This window comes from Cervus canadensis, chromosome 4, assembly GCF_019320065.1.
Source record: "Cervus canadensis isolate Bull #8, Minnesota chromosome 4, ASM1932006v1, whole genome shotgun sequence".
NCBI lineage: Eukaryota > Metazoa > Chordata > Mammalia > Artiodactyla > Cervidae > Cervus > Cervus canadensis.
The window spans coordinates 80,004,383-80,028,966 of NC_057389.1; the positions used below are offsets into that span (position 1 = coordinate 80,004,383).

At 39.9% G+C, this 24,584-nt stretch overlaps 1 protein-coding gene across 3 annotated transcripts in view; it reads left to right on the forward strand.

Annotated features, from left to right (window-relative positions):
- GRAMD2B (GRAM domain containing 2B) overlaps positions 1-24,584 on the forward strand; it is a 118,801-nt gene that overhangs the window by 9,828 nt on the left and 84,389 nt on the right. The window contains exon 1 of one of the 3 annotated variants that reach the window (XM_043465936.1): positions 23,772-23,892. The exons of the other annotated variants lie outside the window; for them this stretch is intronic. The gene's annotated coding sequence lies outside the window, so the exon portion shown is untranslated. Of the gene's footprint in view, positions 1-23,771; positions 23,893-24,584 lie in introns of those variants that run through there. 3 annotated transcript variants of the gene reach the window in all.

A 24,584-nucleotide genomic window follows, 5' to 3' on the forward strand; every position in this document is an offset into this window, starting at 1 on the left:
ACAACCCCAGAGGGGACACTGGTTTCAGAGACAGGCATAATTCTCTGAAAAAGTGAAGTTTAAGAAGACTTTTCTGGGATTCTGATTTTTACATTTAGTCATTTTATGATCCTGTCAGTTTCAGTTAAATTTATGTTAAAACACAATGGTATTTGCTCTATGTACTTTTGAGCAATGACAAAAGAACAAGTATGGTGGGTAATTTCATTTATTAGAAAGTTATGGAATACTTTCTAAGATCTCTGTGTTAGGGATGCTCTGTCTAGGGAGGACTGCCTGGTGTACATCTGGTTTCATCACTTTCTAAACTGTGTAATTCCTCTGTGCCTCACTTTCCTCAACTGTAAAATGGAGATAACCATAGGATTGTGGAGAGTATTAAGTGAGATAATACAGAAAGTGCTTGGCACACAGCAAATGTTCTGACACTAGCTGTGATTATTATAAGGCAGTGGGAGAATAATAATGGTAATATTCACTTGTCACCTAGAGCTCTTAGAGGCTAGGAATACATCCTTGTCTCTGTATCCCTAGCACCTAGCACAAAGAAGAAACTCTAAGATAAGGAGAGACTCCTGTGGAGTAAAGAAATGGCTAAAGAAGGGATGGGATGGGGAGGGAGGTGGGAGGGGGGTTCAGGATGGGGAACACATGTACACCCATGGCTGATTCATGTCAATGTATGGCAAAAACCACCACAATATTGTAAAATAATTAGCCTCCAATTAAAAGAAAAAGAAAAAAATTTTTAAAGAGTCAGCTCCTATTTCCAAGGGACTTCAGTTTCTGCTGGAGACAGACACACTCAGACAACCATAAAGGGTAGGGAAGGTGCATGTACCTTGAAGATTAAATTATTGACTGAACTCTCCAAGCTATAATTTCCCACAGCATATTTCCTGTTAATCCCAATGTTGCAATACTTAGATCTAGAAATAAACTACACATTTCAAATGTTTAGTGGGAAAAAATAAACTTTTCCTAATGTGGAAGGCTCACAGCTGCCAGGATGATCCTGAAGAAAAAGAAACTTCTACTTTATTCCCTCCAATAAACCCAAAGGGGCAGAACAGGGTGCCATGAACAAGCCTCACTCCAAGCGTATGTGTTCAGTCATGTCGGACTCTTTGCAACCCCATGTAGCCTGTCAGGCTCCTCTGTCCACAAAATTTTCCAGGCAAGAATAAAGGAGCAGGTTGCCATTACCTACTCCAAAAGATCTTCCCAACTCAGAGATCAAACCCACATCTATTGAATCTCTTGCTTTGGCAGGTGGGTTCTTTACCACTGCACCACCTGGGAAGCCTTTCTCACTCCAACCATGCTCCTGCAAAAGGAAAAAGAAACTTGGAAGCAGGAATAGTCAGATCACACAAGTGTGTTGATTTATCTCTGAGCATTGTCCTTTGGACTGTGAGGAGGGCACTCTGTGACCTGGTCGGCTTCTCTGTCACATCTCTTGCCCTGTTTGTACCCCAGAGAGATTACACTCCAGCCACACACGCTAGTTCGGGGCCTTTGAACTTCTTCTCTGCCTACAAGAGTTGGACACAACTGACTGACTAACACACACACACTGCCTACAACACACAGGCAGAGTAAAGTTTGAGCTGTCTTTCAAAGCTGGACCAGGTACCACTGCCGTCAGAAAGTCTACCCTGACCTTATCCTCCTTTCTCTGGACTTACATTGTACCTTTTGTTTATTTCCATTACTGCATTTATCACACACTCAATCTTACTTGTTGTCAATATCTCTCTTCCTTACACTCTGCCTTTTATTCCTAACCAATCACTTGGCACAGTTCCTGGCCTAAGCTAAACAATGATAAATGTTGGATGAATGAATGGGGGTGGATGATGGACACTTAAAGAGCTCCCCTGAGTTGACCAGAATAGCTGACCCTTGCTGGGGTGCTGCTGACTATGCCCCAGGAAGGCTGAGGAGCAGCAGACAAGTTGGTAATATGCTCAGTGCAGGAAGAGCAGCTAATGGCAAAGTCAGATGACCTCTCAGATCTTCTGACTCCAAGTCTAGAATCTTTTCACTCTCCCACTAATTTCACTCTTCTTCTAATTCATTATTAGATCTCAACTGCTACTTGCTTCACTATGGTCCCAACTGCTTTACCCTTGCCATTGGGAAGAGAGAGGAGAAAAGTCACAACTGAAAGGCTACGAGGAGCAACATAGGCTGAAATTCCTGTTTCCATAAATATAAGCTTAATTTTAACTTAATTCTACACTGAATTAATTTAAGCTTAATAAGCTTAATTACTCTAAAACTAAATTAATAAATATAAATAATTTAATAAACATTGGTTTTTAGTTTAATAAATAATCCCTCAGAGATGCCTCACATTTTCATAGCTTCATACCTCTGTGTCTGTTTTCTCTCTGCCTGGGATAGAAGTTCCCTCAAGCAATACTAAACCAACAAGTATTTTGCATTTTTGCAATATCCTGTTGCTTACACAGGTTGGCCCAGTGTATTCAGTGGGCATGGGGACCATTAAGGGGGAGAAACCCAAGAAAGTGGGGGATCACATGAGACCATAATGGAGGCGGGGCACCACAGCAGTTTGTAGATGACACCAAAACTACTACATATTTCTAATCTGAACAGTAATATATGAGGGAAGGGCAGGAGCCTTGGAGTTACTCAGACCTGCATTTGAATCACAATTCCAGCACTTACTGCATTACCTTAGTCTAGTTACCTAATTTTTCCAAACCTCAGTTTTCTCATCTGTAAGACGGGGCAAGTAGCGCCTCTTAGGACTGTTTTGAGGATTAGGCATGCACAGTATGTGGTGGCAAGTAGGACACTCAAGAACTGCTGTTATAGTGACAAGGTTGGTGAAGTGTTACCATAGAAATACAACAGGAAGTCATAATCCAGACACTGTATCAAATCTTAAGGGTCCCCCCACCCCACCCCCGCATTTGTTTTATTATCCCCATGGGACTTCCCAGATAACTCAATGGTAAAGGATCCACCTGCAATGAGGAGACCAGAGTTCAATTTCTGGGTCGGGAAGACCCCCTACAGAAAGAAATGGCAACCCACTCCAGTATTCTTGCCTGGGAAATCCTATGGACAGAGGAGCCTGGCAGGCCACCAGTCCACAGGGTCCCAAAAAGAGTCAGATATGATGACTTAAAAAACAATAAATAATACCAAAAGTCCATGTGCCCAATACACAGAGGCCAAACAATACCAAAATGTCAGAGTTTGGAACAGAGAAAGGTTTACTGCAGGACCATGCAAAGAGACAGGTCACTCATGCCTTAAAATCCCCCAAGCTCTCTGAAAGCTTTCAGCGAAGCCCTTTTCTAGGAAAGTTTTGCAAACTTCTTGGCATCACATCCTTTGTTCTTGAGTTCAGGTCATGGTCAGGTAAGGATGTTCCCGTAAATCTCTACCAAAGGAATGTTTCACTCTGTTCTGACAAGAAAGGGCAAGATCCCAAGGCATAGTTTTCACCCTCCAAGGTCCCAGTCCTGGCTAAGGAGGCAGATATCAGTTGACAGCTCTATCAGGGCCAGGTTCCCAGACCCTGTCCAGCTGTCATCCCTGAGGGAGCCAGGCACCCAGGAGCCAACTGGCCCTCAGGTTCCTCAGGCCACCCAAACGATGGGAGCCAGGTCCCAAAGACTGCATCCTAAGCAAACAGCTTCTGCCATTAGGTCGCAGAGGAAGGGATCGGGGAGAGGCTCCACCGTGGCCCGAACGGCCTTGCTGAGGGCTCTGCTGCTGCTGCTAAGTCGCTTTAGTCGTGTCTGACTCTGTGCGACCCCATAGATGGCAGCCCACCAGGCTCCCCCGTCCCTGGGTTTCTCCAGGCAAGAACACTGGAGTGGGTTGCCATTTCCTTCTCCAGTGCATAAAAGTGAAAAGTGAAAGTGAAGTCGCTCAGTCGTGTCCGACTCTTCGCGACCCCATGGACTGCAACCCACCAGGCTCCTCCGTCCATGGGATTTTCCAGGCAAGAGTACTGGAGTGGGGTGCCATTGCCTTCTCCGGCTGAGGGCTCTAGAGCCCTGCAAAACACAGCCCCCAGCCTGTTCCCTGGGCCCGCCGCCCCCAGCTCCCCACCCACCGCTCACCTGCTGGCCCAGAGCCTGTGAACTGGACGGTCTGGGGTAGAAGGCCATGAATGGCCTCTTACCTTGCTCTCTGTACCAAGACCGCCACTTTGCGCAGGCCCACCATGGACTCAACGCGCTCGCTAACTGGCGGCTCTTTGACGGTCGCTTGTGGGCGGGTCCAGCCGCGGCGCTGACCAATGACTGAGTAGGACCACTAACGGTCCGCTGGCTCAGCGTTCAAGACTCTGCCTGCAGTGCAGGAGACCCGCTTAGATCCCTCTCACTTTGACTTTCACCACCGTTGCCTGGTAACAGGGTAGGGGCTAATGATGCACAGCCTGTGGATGTTTGTTGCTCGGTCGCGTCTGACTGTTTGTGACCCCATGGCCTGTAGGCCGCCCGGCTCCTCTGTCCATGGGATTTCTCCAGCAGGAATACTGGAGTGAGATGCCATTTTCTTCTCCAGGAGATCTTCCCAAAGTCAACTAAACAATAAAACAACTCAATGAGAGCTAAAAACAGGGGGATAAAGTAGAGGAAGCAAAAAAAAAAAAATACTTTTTTATTTATTTGAAACATGGAAACACTTGATAACTTTAAGATTCAAACTTGAAGAGCCAAGAAGCTGTCAAAGTATTTAATTTCTTCATTGTGACTGAAGTCCATGTTATGATGGTCTTAGAAAAATACAAAAATAAGGGTTTAAAAACAACAATAACAACAACAACAACCGATGCTGGGCTAAGTAGTTTCTTCAAAATTACACTACTTTGTGGGGAGGCAGGGGGCAGGGAGGGATGTGAGTATCTCTAGGGGAAAAAAAGAAAGGTTCAAAAGGTCTGTGTCACATCAAAATGAAAGGTTTTCCCAACAGTGCTACCAGTTACAAGGTGAAACAATGTTCTGTACTCAGGAATTCCACACTTTGGGCTTTGAGCTTTGTTGTAAATTTATCCAACAATGTTCTGTACTCTGGAATTCCACACTTTGGGCTTTTACTTTGTTGTAAATTTGTCCAAGCTTAGCTTCTTCTCCAGTAAAATAACACTAAAGATCCTAAGAAAAGCGGCTTCTTTGCTTCTGATATAAAATATTCTTTCTTCAGATTCATCTGCTGAAAAGAATAGTGGAAAGACCCCTAACAGGCTTCTGTGACGTGGAGCAAATCACTGACCCTTTCTTTTTCCTCATCTCACAAAATGGAGAGATCTGTTGTGAATAGTTTTTCCAGATGACTGAGAAATTAAAAGGAGAGAAAAAAATCAAATGAGGTGATACATATAAAGTTTAAAATTACAAGATCCTTCTGAGGGAAAAAAATGTGAAGCATTCTTTTTGTGTATTTTATTCTTGTGGAATTTTTTCAAATTTTATTTTAGTTACTATCTGAAGTGATGGTTTATCATTCAGGCTAATAAAGCTGAAACTTTTAGGGCCTATCAGAATGAAGCACTTCTAATTCAATATTCATTCTTTGCACCTAATTTTGTAGTGCTTCTTCTGAAAGAAGTCCTCCATATTGTTTAGGCTTTAGACCCTACAAAACTGAGTCTACTCTAGTTGCTGCATTTTTCAATCAAGACTAATAGACATTATCATCAATATTTCATAAAAGTAAAATGGGAAATAATCTAACAATTTAACAAATCTATGCAGGAAGCTATTGTGATGGTATGAAAGGGTATTTCCAAAATTGGAAAATATGGAAATAAACCTTATTCCCTACATAGACATACTTTGAAGGAGACCATTCATACTGTCATACAAGATGACCACATTATGTAATCCATATATACTAGAGTATGTGACATATACTTAATGTAGAATTTAATTTTAGAGTAAAACATAAAGATGGTAACATCTAGAGAAAGGAGTTATCAGATTTTTTATTTATATGCATTATTATATCCCACATCAGGGAGTTTTGAAGAAGTAGAGGTTCCAGAAATCCAAAAGCTACTCTACTAATAATAGTTCCTCTTTGAGTTAAGAAGTAGCATAGGAGAGTAGTTAAGAAGACCAATTCCTCAGCCAGATTGCTGGGACACCACCTCATTTGAGTAGCTTGTCATGTCTGTACTTCATTTACCTCACCTGTTAAAGTCGGGGAGGGGTGATAGATCCTACCTCAAAGAGCTGCTGTAAGGATAAAATGAGTAACTAGATTTAAGTGCTTAGAAATCTGCCTACCATATATAAGTGCTACATGTGAACTTGTATGCTCAGTCGTGTCCAACTCTTTGCAACCCCATGGACTGTAGACCATCAGGCTCAGCTGCCCATGGAATTTCCCAGGCAGTAAATGTTACTTAACACACCTTTGGCTGATTTCTAACCTCGGCTATCACCTCACAAATTGCTTTATCAACTTTATGAAATTTTTCATTTTATCCTACTGTTGTTTCCCCATTAATGATAGCATGTTGCCTCTAGATCACCTACTGAATTGCTTAGTCAGAAAGACTGTGTTATTCATGTTTGTATCCCCTTAAGTTTATTAGCTAGTCTTTTGGCCTTATTAAGGACAGAAGTAATCACTAAATATTTCTTAATTGCAACTTAAGAACAAGTGAAATAGAAAATCATGTGGCATAGCTTAAATGTTTCACAGCATAGGATTATAATGGATTTTTTCAAATGTGTTTTTAATCTTTGCTAAATTTTCCAAATTAAGAAGTATAACTATGCCAATTACTGAGCAAGAGTTGAACTTTTGATGATGAATAAAGTAGCAGAATTTTAGGTTGAGTTGGTTAAACAGAAGATATTAAAAAGCTTCTTTCTCTTAAGTATCAATAAGATATTTCTACTGGAAGCCGCCTCATTTTTTAGTCTACCTGCCACAGAGGAAAAGCCTATCAAGATGATTTTACTTTGAACTTTCCCCAATATCTGGGTTTGTCGTAATAAAACAGAGTATGTTTTTATGCCCTAAATCACTCTGTTTATGTGAATACTAAATGACTGGGTTAGTTCTAAAGTAATGTTGTAAAGTATGGTAAATATTTAATGGAAATATTGAGTGACCATTCTTAAAGTCCTTTACCTAAGTGACAGGGAGTTTTGTTCATTTTATAGTTATATAAATGGCCCTTAATTAATGATAAATAATAAGAAACACATGGTCATGCTGACACCACAGTTTTTTTGGTCTAGGTCTCTTCATTGGATCCCAAAGAAAAATAGCTTTGTTTATCCCTGAATTCAAAAGAAATAAAATTATCCTACTGTATGCCTATCAGATTTTTCCATAGTGCTTATTATTATACAATAATAAGCAAATCTGCAGTTCTATGTAATTTTAGCAGCCTATCCAAAATGCACAGTTAGAAACAGAGTGATAGCTCTACTTCTATTGAGTAATTCTTGATTAGGTCCAGGCTCAGTTCCACCTCTCTTAATAAAAATGACAATAGCCTTGTGTATATTAGGGAGAAGGCAATGGCACCCCACTCCAGTACTCTTGCCTGGAAAATCCCAAGGACGGAGAAGCCTGGTGGGCTGCAGTCCATGGGGTCGCGAAGAGTCGGACACGACTGAGCGACTTCACTTTCACTTTTCACTTTTATGCATTGGAGAAGGAAATGGCAACCCACTCCAGTGTTCTTGCCTGGAGAATCCCAGGGACGGGGGAGCCTGGTGGGCTGCCATCTATGGGGTCGCACAGAGTCGAACATGACTCAAGTGACTTAGCAGCAGCAGCAGCAGTGTATATTAGATACCTCCTATGTGCCAGGTACCATGGCAAACTCTTTTTGCAGTTTAGCTAATTCAAATTTCACAATAGCCTTATGAAATAGTAACTACCCAATTTTGCAAATAGAAAACTGAAGTTTGGAAAATTAAGTACTTATATTCCATGACAGATGAGTTGGACTCAATCTTTAGATTTTAGATGCATGCTCTTTCTATCTCACTATACTCCAACCCCTTCCACTTTTAATCTCCTTCCATCATGGAGTAACAGTACTGGCTAGTGGGTGCAGACATTGTAAAGTAAGTGGGGTGATTTAAATCCCCACCAAAACTGGAGAATTAAATGTGACGCCAAAAGCCTAAGTTACAAAAGAAATAATAAATTGGACCTCATCAACGATAAATACCAAAGACTATCAAAAAAATGAAAACAACCCACAGAATGAAAGAAAATATTCATAAATCATGTATCTGATAAACGTATAGAATCTGGAATATATAAAGAATTTCTTACAACTCAATAATGAAAAGACAGTTCATTTTAAAATAGGTAAAAGATTTGAATAGCTTTTCTTCAAAGAAGATGTATAAATGGCCAATAAGAGGTAATATGATGATCAACATTATCATTCACTAGGAAAATACAAATTAAAGCCACAATGAGATACCACTTCCCATCTAGTGGAATGACTATACTCAGAAAAGAGTAAAAAAAAGTGTTAAGTGAGCATGTTTGAGAAACTGGAACCCTCATACATTGTTAGGAGTGTAAAATGGTACAACCACTTTGGAAAAAAGTTTGGCAGTTCCTCTAAAATCTAAAATTAGCTGTTTGACCCAGCAATTCCCCTCCCAAGTATATACCCAAGATAATTGAAAACACATGTCTAGGCCAAAACTTGAACATGAATATTCATAATAGCTAAAAAGTGGAAATAACACAAATGTCTATCTATTGATCAATAAAATGTGGTATATCCATAGGATGGAATATTATTTGGTGTAAAAAAGGAATGAAGTACTGTTACATGTCACAACATGGATGAAAGAAGCTAGTGACAAAAGACTTCATCATTCATCATTCTATTCATATGAAATGTCCAGAAGAGGCAAATCTATGGAGATAGAAAGTAGATTAGTGGTTAAGAAAAAGGGCTAGGGAAAAGGGACAATGGGGATTGACTATTAATGGTGACAGGGTTTCATTTTGTAGTGATAAAATGTTCTAGAATTGGTGGTGACAGTTGCACAACTCCATTTAGTGATACTAAGACCCCTGAATTATATAGCCTTCAAAAGAGTGAACTTTATGGCATATGACATATATCTCAACTAAGCTGTTATTTTTTTAAATGCTAGTGAAAGATGATAAGAAATCATTTATTTTTTTGAAACTTCATATTCTGTAAGTATAAAGTATGTAAATTAGTTTTCCGGGACTGATGAATTGGCTTACGCATGCGTGCTCATATCTGACTCTTCGTGACCCCATGGACTGTAGCCTGCCAGGCTCCTCTGCCCACGGGATTTCCCAAGCAAGAAAACTGGAGTGGGTTGCCATTTCCTACTCCAAGGAATCTTCCCAACTCAGGGATCAAACCTGCATCTCCTGCATTGGTAGGCGGATTCTTTAACACTGAACCACCTGGCAAGCTCGATAAATTGACTTCCTGACTTTTAAAAGGAATTACATGTTTTTACTGAACCAGAACTTCTAGATCAATATTTTCTTTATTTGCCACTTAACTTTTAAAAAATGCTTCCCTTTTACCCTTTCACCAGAATTGTGTAGCATTAGGATAGGAATACTAGAGTACTATAAGAAAGGGGTTGTGTCAGAGGTCCCCCAGAATAGCCCACACTCAGAGATTCATATTGCAGGGAGATTCTTTACCATCTGAGCCACCAGGGAAGCCCCAGAAAGACTCACAAAACTCAGCATATGGTTGTACACGTGGCTAGGATTTATTATAGTGACACAGTAAGTTGGGTCATAAGGGGGAAAGATACTTGTAGAGTCAGGAGTCTATGTACAGGATTCCTAATGCTCTCTCCCTCCCATGGAGGGTTACAGGGAATGCATTCCTCCCCCACCAACAAAAATGTAGCAACATGCTTATGATATTTCTGCCCAGAGAAGCCCATTAGAGACTCAGGACCGAAGGCTTTTATTGGCAGCTAGTCACTTAGGCACCCTCTGCCTAGTCCATACTCCAAATACAAACTCTCAGAAAATAAGGCAGATGATCAGGGCATTCTATGGTGGTCCATTGGTTAGGACTCGACACTTTCACAGCTGAGGGCTTTGATTCAATCCCTGGTTGGGGAACTAGGATTCCACAAGCTGTGTGATGCAGCACCCCCCCCCCCAAAAAAGAGCAGATGATAGGCATAAATTATATTATCTTCATGTTCTAGGCTCAGTGAGTTGGAGAACAGTGGAAACACCGCAAATGCCCAAATGCCAACTAAGCGTCAACCTTGCAAATAGGTCTTTCTTAGAAGTCTCAGACATGCTATGTTACCTCTTCTCTACACAGAAGTGGAAAATGAAGATCTCAAAACCAGCATCCAATGAAAAATAGATTCTTGAGGGAAAGAGGAAGAGGATTAAGAGATTTTGGTTTTTTGGTTTTTTTTTTAAGAGATTTTGAAATAGACTCAGCAGGGTTTCCGGGCCAGGGGGACACTGCAAGGTTTGGTTTTCAAGTCAGAAGTCCACTGACCCCACCACCTTGGCAAGATTGATTCACTAGTCTTAGGACCACTTAGGCCTGATCACTTTGAAGTAGTCCCAGGAGTTTCTAGCCCAAAGTCCTCTCTATTACCACCATGATGGCCTTCCACTCTCCGGCCTTCCACTCTCCAGCCTTCCAAGTGAAAGTAAACCCCTGTTCCTTTCTGGGCATCAGCATATTGCAATGGAAAGGAGGATGTCTGAATTACAAACATTCCTTGATTCTTACCAAAAGGTAAAAATGGAATGCCCTGGCATTCCAGAAAGAATCCTCGCAGATGAACAGATGCTGAAAAAGTTATCAATAAGAGCAGAGTTCACAACACACCCTCTAAATACTTATCAGCCCAGCTGTTGTTATTAGCCCAGACGTGATGATCAAAGATGTAACCTTGAGGAATAAGCCCTATGCAGGAGGGCTCCAATTTAGTCCTTTTCTTTCCTGCAAATACTGAATAAGAGTAATCTTCTATCTCATAGAAGTGTAGAAGAATCTGTTCACTGTTCCCGCTCTTTTTGGAACCAACTAACACCATAAATCAACTAGAATACATCTGAAAAAGGAAGTGAAGGGAAGTGAAAGGAAGTCTTTTTTCCCAGGGCAATGAATTTCTATTACATAAGAATTGTTTAACTTTGACCATTGAGTTACTAAATATATCATAATGCAGAACTCAAAGTACATGCAAGAAAACAGGGAAGGACTCTCTGGCCACTTGGAAATACTTAGACATTCTACCTTCACTGTCCCATTTCACACTCCACCCCTCTCCTCCTTTCCACTCCCTACCTTCACCGATCAGCTTCCTCCTCTTGCTTCTCCTGTTTTCCATCATCTCACCTCCCCAAACAATTATAAACTGTAATTTCAGAGGATTCAAATAGCTGCAAAGAATTTTGTTTTCTTTTACAATTTTATTACTCCACCCAAATGTGAATGTATTATCTCACTCATAGATTATTTCCAGTAAAAATACCTACATATTTACATGTACCTGCACCTTCTACATTAATGTCCTTGTTACTGTTCAGTTGTCAACTTGTATCAGATGCTTTGCAACCCCATGGACTACAGCGTACCAAGCTTCCTTGTCCTTCACTATGTCCCAGAGTTTGCTCAAACTCATGTCCATTGAGTCGGTGATGCCATCAACCATCTCATCCTCTGTTGCCCCTTCTTCTCCTGCCCTCAATTAATAGTTTGATTTAAAAATTATCTTTAGACGATATTAAAGTTCATGAAAAATCAATAAATTCTTTTTGTTAAATTGTGCCTTTAGACCTATGGGGAAAAAATATAATAAATTCTTTTTCAGCAACTGCCTTCGAATTCTATCATAACTGTCAGGCATCCACATGGGGAGACCTTAGTTTCCCAGAATCAGACTTGGCAGTCCTAATGATTGGCTTGGATGCCATGAAAGAAACATTCCTGACAGACATCACCCAGGGAGAAATGCTCTATCTAACTCTCTAGATTTAATCTTCACAAAGATTCAAATTATCTTGAATCCAGATAAGTCCTCTTGGAAACAAGACACAACAGATGAACCATTAGCAGATCAAACCTGCCTCCAAGACAATAATTATCTCCCATTTAATTTGCCTTTCTTTTAGTTAGGCTCTGTCAAGACTAAATTAGAAGTTCTCTCTGAAAAGCTGAAAAAATTGATTTCTCAAAAAAATTAGAAAGTTAATTTGATATTAAAAAGCACCAATAGACTCTAGAATGCAGAAGGTAACCATCCCAGGCAGGTCAGGCCTTATCTGACCATCCTGCCTACTTATAGATGATAATCTGGGCCATGCTCAGAGGGGAATCTGAAAGCATGCAGAGACACTAACATCTAACACCACTTGTGGGTGAACTAGGGGTATTAGTCTGTAGAAGCAAAGCCCAGAAGCCAGGCAGTAAGAGTGAGTTCAGATATTTAAAGGTTTGTCACATTGTAGAGCAAGTCTGCGCAACCTGATGGGGTAAAATGGAACAAATGTGATGTGTGGGAAGAGATGACAACCCAATCATTATAAAGGGGAACTCTGAACAACCAGAAATGCCCAAGCATGAACTGGGCTGCTTTGAATGGTAATGAGTTCCTGTAGCCAGAGGTTTCAAGTCTTTGATAGTTTCATTCAATATTCTACATTCCTTTTATCAAATAATTACTCTGAAGACTCAACATAGGCTACACACAGGTAAATGAAATAACCATGGTTCCTGCTCTCATCCAACAGAGGAGACTCAAACATACATCTAAGACAGGACCTGTGAAAATTTCCCTAACCTCAAGATACTATGAAGTAAAATCCATATTTTTTTCCTACATTTGAAAAGCCCCAGATTGGTTTTTATTCTTACCGAGAATAAGCCGATCAGATTAATAACCCTTAGTTATGAAACAACTGAAGGCTAGCATAAAGAATATTTGGGATACTATTGGGATCAAGCCATTGAAGTTATAACTGTCAGTCTCCAAATTGCATTAATAAAGGAACCTCAAGTCTATCTTCCTAAAGTGAGCTATTTAGAATCATCCTGTTGCTCTTGCAACAAGTTTCATGGTTAGAAGATATTGAGTTGGCCAAAAAGTTTGTTCAGGTTTTCTGAATAACTTTTTGGCCAACCCAATAGTTTTCCTTTGGAAAAATGGAATAACAGCATTTCATAATTAGGAAAGAAACACAAGGCTGGTATATATTGAAAAAGGTTTTTTTTTTTAATGGTTAGCATTAAAAACATTAGTCTCAGAATTAAATCCCTTAATGAACAAAGCTGGTTAAGTATTTATAATCTATCCTTGCCTATTAATGTTAATTATTGAAGTTCATTTCTAATTATTTACCTAATCAGCACATTCCAGGACATGATTAGTTTAGCTTAATCTGAATTTAACAACTATGATCTTAGACTTGGATCACATGACAACTTGGAAAAATGACCCGTTGTAGCTAAAATGCACGTTAGACTTTGCATAGATTGTCAGGAGGCAAAAGAGAGAAACTCTAGGGAAATTCCAGGAGGTTAGACTCACTGAACTTCCCAGCATGGCTCCAGGCAACAGAGAACTCACAAATATGCCTTCATGGAAAATATTCTGGCACTAACAAAAGCTCAGCTCATTTCTTTAAAAAAAAAACCCACTTTATTTTTATTGCTAAGACTAATCCCCAAAACTTCTAAAAAGCAAGCTATGTATTAATCAAAGCTAGAATGCAGAAGTTCAGAAGAGGAGAAAAAAACAAAACAATGTCAGGGACTGAAAAGTCAGAAGCAGCAGGAGAGAACTTGCTACTCAGTTTCTAGAATGAGAAGGAGTGCTTTATGGGAACTTCTGGATTTAGATCTACTTTATTTCTACTTAAACAGGAGAACAGGCTTCCCTGGTGGCTTGGCAGTAAAGAATCTGTCTGCCAATACAGGAGATGCAAGAGCCACGGGTTCGATGCCTGGGTCAGGAAGATCCCCTGGAGAAGGAAACAGCAACCCACTCCAGTATTCTTGCCTGGGAAATGCCATGGACAGAGGAGTCTGGCGGGCTACAATCCATGGGGTCTCAAAGAGTTGGACACAACTCAGCCCACATGCACACATTGCAGAACTGAATTGAAGAGATTTAAGGCTATGAACAATGTCTATTTATCTCACTTCATGGGGATATTCACACATTTAGCTAAAGAAATATTATTGTGTTGAATTACAAGCCGGTGATATTATGTAACATGCAACATACGTCATATTACCTTCCTAAAATCCAAAAATCTGAATTCCAACACACACGCGTCCCCAGGAGTTTTGGATATAGGTTTGTTAGATTGGTAATAGCATCAAAATTAGTTCCAGAGGTGTTTTTCAATATTTTCTGCAGCAGACTGAAGTAATTATTCAGGATTGTGGCTAATAGGGAGAGGCCATGTGTAGAAAATTAGAAGTCCTCATAATTGAGTGGAAAGTCCTCAGAATTTAATGGAAAGTGAGTACCTCTATAGAGCCAGGAATTAGGGTAGAGTGTGTCCCAAAGCCCTGGAGAAGACAGTGTTTACCCCTTAATAGCCAGTTCTTGTCTTTCTGGATGCCTGCGTGCATGCTCAGTCACCAGCCATGTCTGACGCTTTGCCACCCTATGGACTGTAGCCCACCAGGCTCCTCTGTCCACAGGGTTTTCTAGGCAAGAATACTGGAGTGGGTTGCCCAGCCCTTCTCCAAGGGATCTTCCTGGCCTAGGGACTGAATCTGCATCTCCTGCAGTTCCTATGTTGCAGGCAGATTCTTTACCTCTGAGCCACCAGGGAAGCCCCATCTCTCTAGATTCCTTTGACAAATATTCACCCAGGCAGGAAACTACATAGAGAGAAACCTGTTCTTGAATTCAGTGTAGAATTCCCTGCGGGATAAAATATCTCATCACCATACAAATTTTAAAATGATGATATGATTCCTGAGCTAAACCCCCAAAAGTTTGCTCCTAGCATAGCAAAAGCAGTAGAATTTATAATATGGGATAAGCTCACTTTTAAGAATGAATCTATGGATCTGAGTTCTTTTCACATTACTGTTTAATATGAAAAATATATATATTCTGCATCCCAAAAATAATAATATGCAAAATGTCATTTAGAACAGAATGCATTTCTACATTGGATGTTGCCTGTAATATGCAGTGTTTCTCTAATTGTCATCTTTCATTGTTCAAGAAATATTTACTGAGCACTATTCGTAGGTACTGGAAATAGAGTTCAACAAGAGACAATGAACCAGCCCTCATACAGTTTAGATTCCAGGGGGAGAGACAGGAGGAAAAAATGTGAAAGTAAGCTCATCTTTTTTTTCTTTTTCTGATTGAAGTAAAGTTGATTTACAGTGCTGTGCCAATCTCTGCGATACAGTGAGGTGACTCAGTTATACACACATACATTCTTTTTTTTAATATTCTTTTCCATTATGGTTTATCCTAGGAGATGGATACAGTTCCCTGTACTGTATAGTATTCAATAGGACCTTGTTGTTTATCCATTCTTAACATAATAATTTGCATCTACTAACCCCAAACTCCAAGTCCATCCCTCTGACTCTCCCCTCTCTCCCTTGTCAATCACAGGTCAGATCTCTATGTCTTTGAGTCTGTTTCTATTTTGCAGAAAGTTTCATTGGTGCCATACTTTAGATTCCACATGTAAGTGATATTATATAGTATTTGTCTTTCTCTTTCTGATTTACTTCACTTAGTGTGATAGTCTCTAGTTGCATCCATGTTGCTGAAAATGGCATTATTTTGTTCTTTTTGTGGCTGAGTAGTATTCCATTGTATATATGTACCACATTTGCTTTACTCATTAGCCTATTGGTGGACATTTAGTTTAGGTTGTTTCCATGTTTTGGCTATTGTGAATAGTGCTGCTATGAACAGAGGGGTGCACGTATCTTTTTGAATTACAGTTTTGTCCATGTATATGCCCAGGAGTGGGATTGCTGGTTCTTATGGTAACTCTTTTTAGTTTTCTGAGCAACCTCTCATACTGTTTTCCATAGTGGCTATACCAACTTACATTCCCACCAACATTGTGGGGGGATTCTTTTTCTCCACATCTTCTCCAGCATTTGTTATTTAGGCTTTTTAATGATGGCTATTCTGACTGGTGTGAGGTAGTAACTCAGTGTAGTTTTGATTTGCATTTCTCTAATAATCAGCAATGTTGAGCATCTTTTCAAGTGCTTACTGGCCATGTGTATTTCTTCTTTGGAGAAATACCTATTAAGTCCTTCTGTCCATTTTTCAACTGAGTTGTTTGTTTTTTTGTTATTGAGTTGTACGATTTGTATATTTTAGAGATTAAGCCCCTGTCAGTCACATCACTCGCAAATATTTTTCCCCATTCTGTAGGTTTTCCTTTTTTTTTTTAAATGGTTTCCTTTGCTGTGCAAAATCTTGTAAGTTTGATTAGTTCTCACTAGCTTTTTTTTTCTATTGCCTTGGGAGACTGACCTAAGAAAATCTCAGTAAGATTTATGTCAGAGAATGTTTTGCTTATGCCCTCTTCTTGAAGTAAACTCATCTTAATGTAAAATTAAGTATTCATAAAGTTACATTTCTCCCATAATTTATACATCAAAACACTTGCATGATGAGTTTTATCTTATTTAAAAGCAATTTCAGATTTCCTGATACTGAGTTTGACACATTCAAAGATTCCCACTGAATAACTCAAAAGTCTCCAAACCTTCACAAAGGCCAGGGAGGCTCTCTAAATACATGTTATTCATCCTCCGGGTTCTGCTATTAAGGAAGAGGTTATCTGGAAGAAACAACTTACACAGTGGAATAATAGGGTCATTTTTCCAAAACTCAGAGACGTTGAACAATATTTGAATCTTAAGACAATAGTGCTGAATTTGCCATTAAAACAAACCCCACAACTTTGCCAAAAAAGGATGGAATGCTAATGTTTGATTGTGGTAGTCCACATTTTTAGAAACATTCCGTATATCATACTTCGGAAAACAATAGTTTCATGCTACTGAAATGCCGAGGTTAAATTTTCTGAGTGGAAATCAGAAAACAATAGCGACCTCCCAGAAATCAGGAAATCTCAGGATTCCACAGTCTCGACACAACCCCAGGAAATGAAGCCTTGGACTTCTCTGTGATGGGAATACTTGAGAGAGAGTGCAATGTGAAGGGAGGCGAGAAGAGATAAAGACCTTACTTTTTCTCCTGGCAGCTTGAAGTTGGGGTTAAAGAAACGGTGCTGATGGAAATGGGAAGCTGTCGGTAGACAGCACATGTTGGGATTCCTCGCTTGTTACACTGGTCCAGTTTGCATCAACCACATAACACCAAGGATAGAAAGGCAACACATGCTTGATGTTAATCCCCTAAAGGAACAACAGAGAAATAACTAATTCCTGAATTGAATCATGAGCAAATGCAACTACCCCTGTACTTTTAGATTTCTAAAAGCAATGAGGAATTCTTGGGGTACATCCTAGCTGGGAAATCTTATAATCAGGGTTGTCAAGAATAGCAGGATAATGTTTGGATTCTGCACTTGATGGAGTTGTTAACTGGTGATATTTGGAAGACTTGAAGACTCGTTAGTTAGGTAAATGAAATCAATTCAATAGGTCTTTGTTCTGTGTCTAGAACTCGTTTTTTGTTTCCTTTTTTAATTTTTTGTTGCACCCCTCCACTTCCGACATGTGGGATCTTAACCAGAGTTCCTTGACCAGGGATCAAAGCTGCACCCCTTGTATTGGAAGGCAAAGTCTTAACCGCCAGACTGCTGAGGAACTCCCGTGTCTAGAATTGTTAAACACCTATCTTAGCACTGAAGGGAGAATTACCAAGATATGCCAGACCCATCTCAATCCCACCAGAAAGGCGAGCCTACACACATGTAACTATAAATCAAGAGAGAAATATTATGCTACATAAAAACAAAAATGATTCACTGATATTCGTGAGACACTTATTACATACCATACCCCATTTTAAAGGGTTATCCATGGTTTTTTGTTTGTTTATTTTTCTGACAGAGGCAAATTCTGTGTCCCCAGGGCCCTTAAATTTCTATAGTGTCTGCTGCTAGTAGGCTTCCAAAGGGAAAGAGAAAGGGAAAGTATGATCTGATGCAATGAACATTTTAATCACATGACAATAAATTGTTCCACTTGTAAATCAAGCCAATGAGGCATATCACGAACATCAATCTACTTGTTTTTTTCCACTGTTAGTGAATGTATGCATGGTCTAGAAGAAAGGTCCTGTATATAGAGACTGACCAGAAATACCCTGAAACATACGAAGTGAGCTTATACTGTGGCAATGAATACGAACAAAATTTCAATGTCTCTAACAAAGTTTCTTGCTCACTACACATGTCCAACATAGGTTTATTGGGGGAAAGGCTATCCATGTTTTAATACATTTAATTATCACAGCCACTCTATGAGACAGGTACTATTATTTTCTTCTTTTTCACAGTGAAGACACTGAAGCTCAGAGAGGTTAAGTAACTTAATCATGATCACACAGCTCATACATGGTAGATGGGGGATTTAAACTCAGGCTCCAAAAGTCATTCTTTCATACCATAAAATATATGCAAATGATTTTAATCATGATTAGGTAGGTTAGTGAGGCTGGATGAGGTAGGCAGATGAGGAGAGAAGTAGAGGGAGCTTCCAAAAAGAAATAACAGTTGAGCTGTGTGCTGTCCAGATAGACAAAATATAACCTCCTTAGACCCAGTTTCTTACCTCCAAACAAGTAGGACTGATGAGATTACCTCTAAAACCCCTTTGAATCTTTTAATCACTTCAGAATCCACCTCTTGTGATGGCTACTGGAGATAACACAAAAGGAGTAAGCTTCAGAAATCAACACAACCTAATTATTAGCTGTGTGATCTTTGGAGAGTTGCTTATTTTTCTGAACCTTAGTGTTTTTTCATTGATGCAATAAGAAATCCTCATAGGGTTGTTGTGAAGATTAGCTATCTAGGCACAGTGCCTGGCACATAGAATGCACTCAAGTAATTTTTGTCTCTCTTTTCCCTTAGCTGTGTGTAATATTCTCAGTCACTCAGTCATGTGCAACTCTTTGCGGCCCCATGGACTGGAGCCCGCCAGGCTCCTCTGTCGATAGAATTTTCCAGGCAAGAATACTGGAGTGGGTTCCCATGCCCTCCTCCAGGAGATTTTTTCAACCCAAGGATCAAACCCTCATCTCTTGGGTCTCCTTCACTGGCAGGTGGGTTCTTTACCACTGCGCCACCTGAGAAACCCCTTCCCCTTACTTTTTCTTTAACTGTATATAATTTCAGTTCTTGAACTGACCTAAATCTTAGATCACTGTGTGGCTACACGATAGTAGGGCACCATTTGGAGGCAGATAGTAAAGTAAAAAAGGATATTTGAGGGCCTCAAGTATTTTCTCAAATATATGTTAGATCTAATTTGCAGTGCATTTTTGGGGGGAGGGGAATGGCTACCCACTCCAGTATTCTTGCCTAGAGAATTCCATGGACAGAGGATCCTGGTGGGCTATAGTCCATGAGATTTCAGAAACTCAGAATCAGTTGAGAGACTTTCACTTTCACTTTTTTCAAATGCTGTTTGCTTCTTTTGATCTTTTTGTTTTTATAACTCAACTGACTTATTAAACCATCATATGATAAACTGGAAATCAAGGGGTGAAGCTACTTACTATTTATAAGCTGTGACTGATATGACTCAGGAGGCTTTCAGTAGATACTGCATGGGTTGTGCAAAAGGTTCATAGATAAGAGCTTTAAATTTTGTAATGTCACATACTGATGTAAACATGTGAATGGAAGTAAGAAGAAAAAGTCCTATCCAAAAACTCTTTTGTCACAATTTGAACTTTTATTATCAAAGATGGAGATAATAAGATATACATCCATAGCAAAGAGTAAGAAAGATCATATTGATACGCAAGAGAAGAAAATAGATATAAAGAACTTTATTTAAGTAGGTATTTTGTTTCTTCTTTCTGTTACTTTATTAACCAGAATATATTTTTTTAACTAGCTCTGACTAAAGAGATTTGAGGCTTTTCATTTTACTTCTTTTAATTGAGGTTTACCTTATATACATTTGTGCTTCCCTGGTGACTCAGACAGTAGAGAATCTGCCTGCAATGCAGGAGATCCAGGTTCGATCCCTGGGTCAGGAAGATTCCCTGGAGAAGGGAACAGCTACCAACTCCAGTATTCTTGCCTGGAGAATTCCATGGTCAGAGGAGCCTGGTGGGCTACCTGGGCAGGGGGGCGGTCACAAAGAGTCAGACAGGACCTGAGTGACTTTCCTCATTTCATTATACACATTATACACAAATTTTGGTGGTATATTCAAAAACTTTTACATAGGCATATGTCCAGAAAGTGAAGAAGAACTAAAGAGCCTCTTGATGAAAGTGAAAGAGGATGTGAAAAAGTTGGCTTAAAGCTCAACATTCAGAAAACTAAGATCATGGCATCTGGTCCCATCACTTCATGGCAACTAGATGGGGAAACAGTGGAAACAGTGGCTGACTTTATTTTTCTGGGCTCCAAAATCACTGTGGATGGTGATTGCAGCCATGAAATTAAAAGATGCTTGCTTCTTGGAAGGAAAGTTATGACCAACCTAGACAGCATATTTAAAAGCAGAGACATTACTTTGCCGACAAAGGTCTGTCCAGTCAAGGCTATGGTTTTTCCAGTGGTCATGTATGCATGTGAGAGTTGGACTATAAAGAAAGACGTGCACCAAAGAACTGATGCTTTTGAACTGTGGTGTTGGAGAAGACTCTTGAGAGTCCCTTGGACTGCAAGGAAATCCAACCAATCCATCCTAAAGTAGATCAGTCCTGGGTGTTCATTGGAAGGACTGATGTTGAAGCTGAAACTGCAATACTTTGGCCACCTGATGCGGAGAGCTGACTCATTTGAAAAGACCCTGATGCTGGGAAAGATTGAGGGCAGGAGGAGAAGGGGACAACAGAGGATGAGATGGTTGGATGGCATCACCAACACAATGGACATGGGTTTGGGTGGACTTCGGGAGTTGGTGATGGGCAGGGAGGTCTGGCATGCTGTGGTTCATGGGGTCTCAAGGAGTCAGACAGGACTGAGTGACTGAACTGAACTGATGCCCGCGTAACCACACTCAGATCTATATATAGAATATTTCTAGTGCCCTTGAAAGTCCTCTACCTGCTTCTTAGTCCATACCCACAAGGTAACTACTATTCACATTTTAAATAAAGCAGGTAACAAAAATAGAAAATGATAAATGAAAAAGTAAAGGAATCCTAAACCTGATATTTTGTTTCTGTTCTAAGAGTTTTTCTTTACAAAATTTATATTGGTGGTTTAGTAACCATTAGATACCCAAGGCTCTAAGGAATTAGCTCCCTAGGTGGTAAACTAAAAACCATAGCCTAGGGCTTAACAGAAGAAACAGGCTTCAAATTCTTTCTGTAGAAAGAAAAGTCAGGTGGCCCAGTTCTTTCTTCTAGAGACACATGATAAAAGAAAGCATCTGGAGAATTAAATTGGATTGTTTACAACCTCAGTATCAACAGAAGTACAACTCAATTAGGTCTAAGCAAAAAGTCTGCCTTGTGTTTAGCAAAGTCAAGATAAGTAATAACAATGAGACACTTAGACCCAAACTCTTGGTTGGCTCATGAAGCTATCAACTCTGTGGACAATTTGACACTAATGGAGCATGAACTTTGAGTTGTTTTTCAAGTAACTGTGGTAATTTGATGTTCTTGCATACTCCGATTTTCACCCCAGCATTCTATACTTTCAGGTTATTAAATAAATTTTGGGGTACAGTGAGTGACAGAGGGTACCCTACTGAGCGGCAAGACAATAAGATCCAAGAATCTGGTCCATCAGATGCCTAGCCTAACTACTGAACTGACATGATATTTCCCTTTGGCCAGTACTATACGTTGGCTATCAACAAATTATCCAAATAGGCACACCTCTTGAGTGTAAAAGGGGCCACTATCATTATTCCAGAACAGTAGAACTAAATCAGACTAACCCAAGCAAACCAGGATATACAGTCACCTTAGCTATCACAAGCCTCCAATCCATAAAAGTTCATACTGATTAACTCTCAATTCCGACGACTCCTTTACTACTTAAGCTAAAGCTTTTACAGTGGCAAAGACATCTGAGAGAGAGAGAGAGAGAGAGAAGGATGACCTAGAGATTATAGCTGAGTTCCAGCAAGTTAAACATATCGATGCCACTGATATAAGGATGCAGCCTTAGCTTCTGACATGAGGAAAACAACCTGAAGAGGGTTGAGGACTCAGAGGAAGAGAAGTTACATCTATAGCTTTTGTAAATCCGTCTAGCATGTGATATAATACTCCACACACTGTCTTTAAATACTGAGAGCTGATGAACTAAGGGAGGGCAATATCCTCATTTGTTAAGATATTATCTTGCTCACTAATAATGTAATAAGGATCATCAGTAGTTTATATAACTTGAGTGCTTACTATGTACCTGGCAATGTGTGCTAATTCCTTTATATATATTTTTTCTTTAAATTCACCAATGATCCTTCAAGATAATTTAACTTCTGTTCCCATTCTTTCCCCACAGATAAGGAAATTGAGGCTTAGAGGTTAAGGCATTGGTCCAGGATGTACAATGCATATTAGGACTCTAAGATCTGTCTGACTCTTAGCTACTATCTGGTTTTACACTACATCCACCCACTCCTGACAGTGAAAGTGATAGTCATTGAGACATGTCCAACTATTTGCAACCCCGTAGACTATAGCCAGTCAGGGTCCTCTGTCCTTGGAATTCTCCAGGCAAGAATACTGGTGTGGGTAGCCATCCCCTTCTCCACCCCGCCCCAGGGCTCTTTAACTGGGGATAAACTCATTCAACTAGCTCAAACAAGGGATATGTTTACCGACAGGATAGCATGGGAAAACCCTTGGATATCAAGGGCAGAAAAGCAAATACTGTAGGACCACCTGGGACAGGCAACTGAGAAGCTAGGAACCAAAACCGTCCCCAACAGCTCTCATCTCCTGTTTCTCTGCAGTGTCTACTACAATTTTTTACAATATATTTTTGAAACCTGGGGACTTGGGATTTTATACCACCAAACATTTCCAATGTCTAAATCTCCCTCTACTATATGTCATTTTTTAAAAAACACATTTTTTGATATGGAAGAAGGATGAACTTTTCATTTTGTTGACTACTACTCAAACTAAAAATTAAATTCTGATTTTCATCAGTCTGTGATCTTAACACACAGGAAAACATTCTCTTTTCATCTGGCTTGCTTTTAAAAGTAGAAACGAATGCAAAGAAGCACAAAGTCCTACAGGAAGGAGGTCAAGGCCCTAGCTTCCCACAGGAAATAGGTTTCCATAATTACTCTCTCCTCATGAGAGAGTAAGCAATTAATTTATTTAAAATTGGCATTTTGCAATGGGTAAACGCAACATTTCTGTGTAAAAGGTGTTTTGTTTTTTCCTCATTCTTACAGTCAATCTATATAAGGCAGAAAGTGATGTAGCTATAACTGTGAGGTTTAGGGTCCTTCCCTTGAGGCCAGAGTTGTTACTTCAATGCCATGTTCCATGAATAGATCCACATTCCAGCTCCAAGCACAGTGCTTGGACTAGAGCCCAGTCCTCCTGACTTCCAGTATAGAGCCTTTTCAACAAGTTGTGCAGATGTCTGGGGGTAGAGGAGGGGGTGGCTTGTGTATGATCCAAAAAGCAAGAACCTGAAGAATCAAATGTCCATCTCCTGCCCCTCCCGTGACTTTACATCATGATGTTACTTGATCCAAGTGTCTTGTTGTGATACATGAAGGTGAGTTTTTGACTAAGGTTTTGTGTGTGTATGTTTTGTAAATATCCGTATAATGAACTTTCCCATTGCACTGCAAACTCACAGCAAGCAGACTGTGTGACTGCACGCGTGCTCAGTTATGTCTGACTCTTTGGAACCCCATGGACTGTAGCCCACCAGGCTCCTCTGTCCATGGGATTCTCCAGGCAAGAATACCAGAGTGAGTTGCCATTTCCTTCTCCAGGGGAACTTCCTGACCCAGGGATCGAACCCACATCTCTTGTGTCTCCTGCATTGGCAGGAGGATACTGCTGAGCCATCAGGGAAACCACACCCAGAATATAGCCTTGCACATAAAAGGCATCAAAAAAAGTGTTGATTGGAGGGAAGGAAAAAGGAAAGGAGGAAGGAAGGAAGGGGAGAAGGAAGGACAGATAGATGGCACAATTGGCCTCAAATGTAGGTTCTGTTTATGAGTCAACCAAAAAGTAAAAGCAAGGTAAATTTGAGAGATAGATAAACTCTATTTGCCTGAGGGGTTTTTTGTTCCCCTCTCCCATGTTCCTTCTTTGTCAGGTTATTTGTTAGATAAATTTTTTAAATAAATAGTGCTACATGGAGAACAGATTGGAAGAAAAGATAGCAAAATGCTAACAGGAATTGTCAAAAAAATGAAGGTAAGTAAAAAAAAAAAAGAATGAAAAGCAATTAAA